This window comes from Galendromus occidentalis, unplaced genomic scaffold (assembly GCF_000255335.2).
Source record: "Galendromus occidentalis unplaced genomic scaffold, Mocc_1.1 scf7180000077536, whole genome shotgun sequence".
NCBI lineage: Eukaryota > Metazoa > Arthropoda > Arachnida > Mesostigmata > Phytoseiidae > Galendromus > Galendromus occidentalis.
Genome location: NW_003805524.1, coordinates 12,930 through 17,771, shown reverse-complemented (window position 1 = coordinate 17,771; position 4,842 = coordinate 12,930). Strand labels below are relative to the sequence as shown.

General features: G+C 48.9%; 1 pseudogene; it reads left to right on the top strand.

Moving 5' to 3' along the window:
* LOC100898051 (uncharacterized) overlaps nucleotides 1-2,828 on the top strand; it is a 3,905-nt pseudogene extending 1,077 nt beyond the window's left edge.
* The last annotated feature ends 2,014 nt before the right edge of the window (nucleotides 2,829-4,842 follow it).

The window sequence follows — 4,842 nt, the reverse complement described above, 5'->3', positions numbered from 1 at the left end:
GGACTTGGTAGCACGCGTCTTCCACTTGAAGGTCAAGGCATTTTGTGAAGAAATACTGAAACGTCAGGTCCTAGGCGAAGTTGCGGCGTATATCTACGTCATTGAATTTCAGAAGAGAGGTATACCGCATATGCATATGGTCCTGACCTTGAAAGCTGCCTCGAAACTACGGACACCTTCAGAGGTCGACTCCTTGATTTCTGCGGAACTTCCGGATTCAATAACCGACGCGCCACTCCACAGCATCGTATCTAAATGCATGATTCACCGACCATGCGGCCAGCGAAATCCGAACGCGCCTTGCATGATCAGAGGACGCTGTTCGAAAGGGTACCCTAAAGGGTTCCGGAGTGAAACCTCACTCGCCGTCAATGGCTTCCCGGAATATCGCCGTCGCGAAGACGGTCGCTCCGTTCACTCTCAAGGCTCACAATTAGACAATCGCTACATCGTGCCATATTGCCCGTATTTAACGTTGCTCTCCAATGCAAACATTAATGTTGAGCTTTGTGCGCTCATCCACGCCGTAAAGTATCTTTATAAGTACGTTTATAATGGTCCGGATCGCGCCAGGATCCACTTGAGCACTGCACCCGAAGAACAGCATCTCGATGAAATCGATTGCTATTGGAACACGCGTCACGTATGCGCACCCGAAGCAGCTCATAGAATTTTTGGATTTGCAATGAGCGACCGCAGTGACTGCGTGGTAAGATTACAAGTTCATTTACCTGGCTTTGAAAGTGTCCGGTTTCAAGCAGGAAACGAAGACTCGGCGCTCCGAGAAGCGTGGAGTCGTTTCTCAAACTTGACGGCATTTTTCGCCTACAACAAACGGTGCCGAGACCTCGAGAGCGAGCATGGCCGTCTCCCAGATGATTTAATCGATTCACGAGTGCTACGGTATCACGAAATGCCTGAAAAATTCATTTTCAAGCAACAACGCTGGCAAGAGCGTAAACGTGCGGGATCTCGAACCATTGGCAGGATGTACTTCGTCAGCCCTCAGGATCACGAGCGCTTCGCTCTGCGTCTCCTATTACTTTATGGATGCGGTTTCACATCCTTCGAGGATGTTCGGACCATCCAGGGTTATCAACATCCCTCATTCGTGGAAGCCGCGCGCGCTGCTGGCCTGCTCAAAGATGACAGCTTTTTCCAGGCCACAATGAACGACGCTTCTTCGTTCCACATGCCGGCGCAGTTGCGGAGCTTTTTCGTGGCTCTCATCGTTTTTGCTGACTTGCAACCGCCGGTTTCTCTACAAAGGCACGAATTCAAGCATGCCCTCATGGAGGATTTCCTCCACGCTGGAATCATCCTGCAGGTTGCAGAATCAAGGGCTTATCGTGAAATCGTGCGCAAACTCATTGAGCATGGAAGAAATCATCAAGAGAGCTTGCCACTTGATATTCCAGAATTTGAGGACGTCATTCTGACGATAGACCATGACTATCATCGACGTCAAGCCTCTGAAAGATACGATTCGCTGAATGACGAACAAAGGAAAGTCATCGACGAAATTCTAATCGCAGAACGCAGCCGCCAGCCTCGGTGCTTTTTCATTGACGGCCCCGGAGGCAGCGGGAAAACATTCCTCTACACAGCGCTTTCACATTTAGCCATCTCCGAAGGATTCCAAGTAATTAATGTCGCTTGGACGGGCATTGCAGCAAACCTCCTACTGGATGGGCGTACTGTTACCTCAACTTTCCGATTGAACGTTCAAGATAACAGTAAATCATCGAATATGAAACGTCAATCTAGAGAAGCCAGAGTCTTGCGAGCCACGGACATCATCATATGGGATGAGGCGCCAATGGCTCCAAGAACATCGCTGGAGACTATAGACACCTTACTGCAAGATATCATGCAGAACTCGATACCATTCGGAGGAATAATAATGATACTCGGAGGAGACTTCCGACAAATACTTCCCGTGGTAGAGAAAGGTTCTCGGGCTCAGATCATGGACGCCTGTATCAAAAAGTCTGTTCTCTGGCGTCATTTTCACACGTTCCAACTTCGGCGAAATATGCGACTAACCGACGACGATGGAACATTTCGAAAATTCCTGATCGAAATCGGAGATGGCCGTACCCCATCAGATATCCCCATACCCGCTGACATATGTACATTGCGCCACAAACCTCACCGAAGAAATCTATCCGGCTACAGCTCTCCAAAGGGGCACCATAGACTTCACAGATGTCACAATTTTAAAACCGAGAAACGACGAATCTCTCCGATTCAACGATGACCTTCTCGAGAAACTCCCGGGGCCAAAATCAACTTTCTGGAGTCAAGATGAGGCGATGATCGAGGACCCCAGTGATGCTCTGAATTTTCCCACCGAGTTCCTGAATAAGATGACGCCCTCTTCTCTTCCGCCCCACGAGCTCAATCTGAAGATTGGATGCATAGTCATGATGCTGAGAAACTTGGATGTAAAAAATGGACTGTGTAATGGAACGCGCTTAATCGTTACCGCCATTCACTCTCGGGTGATTGTTTGTGAATTCGCCACCGGAACATCCAAAGGCTCTCCAGTCATGATCCCGAAGATCGACTGCTACTTTTCACATCAAACTTTACCATTCAGACTCCGACGCCGACAATTTCCCGTCCGACTGAGCTTCTGCATGACCATAAACAAGTCTCAGGGCCAATCTTTTTCACGAGTCGGAATCTACCTCAAGGAATCGGTGTTCACACACGGGCAACTCTACGTCGCCTTATCGAGGGCGAGAAGTCGAGCAGGAATATTCATCTCCGCCTCGAACAAACACATGAAGAACATCGTGTACAATGAAGTTCTCGACTTATAAACCATAGGAATCTGATCTTCATTCGGGCCGCTTTGCCCGCCTCCTCACTACGTCAGCAACCTAGAGTTCTACGACTTCCGAACTACCTCATACCCGAACGTCAATGATGACCTCGAAGATATGATATTCTATTGAAAACCAGCAGTTAGAGAGAAAAGAACCCTGATCGGCGATCCCTTTGTCACCGACAAGTTCTATTCAACACTCATCACTCCCATCAGTCCTATCTCAATTTCGCATCCACCTCCGAAATTCTTTCAGTTCCACTTCCGAATGGAAATGGAACACGTCATCCATGAATGTCGTCGCCCCAAGAACCCGAGAGACCCCGAAATTACCGCTAAATCGACGCCGACAATTTGCGACCACCCTAATCGTTCCTTTCCGGCTTCAAACTCATGACTACTTCGCGTATCTTGACACCGGCCAGAATTATCGTCTTTCAAATGATCCCTACGTGAAAACTCTGAACATTTTCGATGAGTTTTACTGGAGGTTTATTGACCGTCGAAAACGTCTGATGCTTCACAAACTATCGCTTCGATTTCAGTCAAAGTCTGATCCACCAACACCCTATTAGGCGGTAGGATCATCTGCTGGCACATAACGCAACCTTTGCAGTTGCCCACAGCATTAAGCACCGACCGAAGGAGGCTGTTAACATCACTATCCGAAATACCACGAACTCTGCCAATATTGACGGCGAACACGTAAAGTACGCGAGGCTTTCCATTTCCATCCTGCCATGGCGTCAACATTAGGAAGTCACTAGAACCTCGAACATCGACTTTGACTTTGAGCTTGGTCCCACCATAAATCTCGGGGTGCCTTCGTAGAACATTTTCCAATTGACCAGCTCGACAACGGAATCCTTTTTTGCCCCAAAATCTCATCATTACGTGGCGGTCAACAGCACTCAGAAGATCTTCGATGTCGTTCATCGGGGCCTCCATCATGGAGCAGAATAGTTTGACGACTCGGAAAATGCCTATTTATAAGGAGCTTGACCGATGAAAATTGGTCTTGCTGCCGTTTGACCAATGGAACTTGATGGGTGATGATGTCATGATGGTAACGAGCGCACCAAAAATCCATGACGCCCCTAACACTACGACAACGAGGCTGACCAATTCATTACCAACGTTTTCGCATGATGTTCCCAATAGAGGCCGAAGTTTTCTATGTTCTCTTGACAGTGAACTTCCCGTTGCGTCGACTCATCCGGGGTTTGCGGAGACTAGGTTCCTCACAACAGCACGTCCTCTTGCGAGGATAAAGAATCTTGATTTGCGGTCCTTTCGTCACCGACAACATCAATTCACCACCCATCCAATCACCCTGATCAGTCCGACCTTCAATCATCATTTTACGAAGAAAATCATTCGAATGAAGACCAGAAGTTCAGATTATCGACTCTGGCTTTCACCACCCAATCGAGGCGCCTAAATCACGCATGCATTCCGTTCAGACGGGGAACCGGGCCGTCTGAACGGACCGTTTTTTTCGGACGGCGAAAAAAACGGGCCCGATTTTCCCTCTCAAGTTGTGGACTTCGATGACCTGAACAACGAGGATCGAATCCCTCTCAAACGGAGTTCTGACCAGAATCCGCGGGACAACCTCAAACACCATATTGAGTGAATACATAATTGAATAACGCATTATATTATATTTTCGTTGAAATGATGAGTTTTTCTCACATTTTGATCTGCGGTTATCAAATCATCATATACTAGCGCTCCCGGTCGCCGCTTCGCGGCGACTCGGTATCGCTAGACTCACTACACATGCGCTAGCTCCGAGTGCGCTGGCTCCGAGTGCGCTAACGCCGAGTGCGCTGGCTCCGAGTGCGCTGGCTCCGGATGCGCTGGCTCCGGGCGTTTGGGCGCGTGAGCTGTGGGTGCGCGTCCCGTTTCCCCGCCTTCCCGTTTCCCAGCTTTCCCGTTTCCCAGCTTTCCCGTTTCCCAGCTCTCCCGTTTCCCAGCTTTCCCGTTTCCCAGTTTTCCCGTTTCCC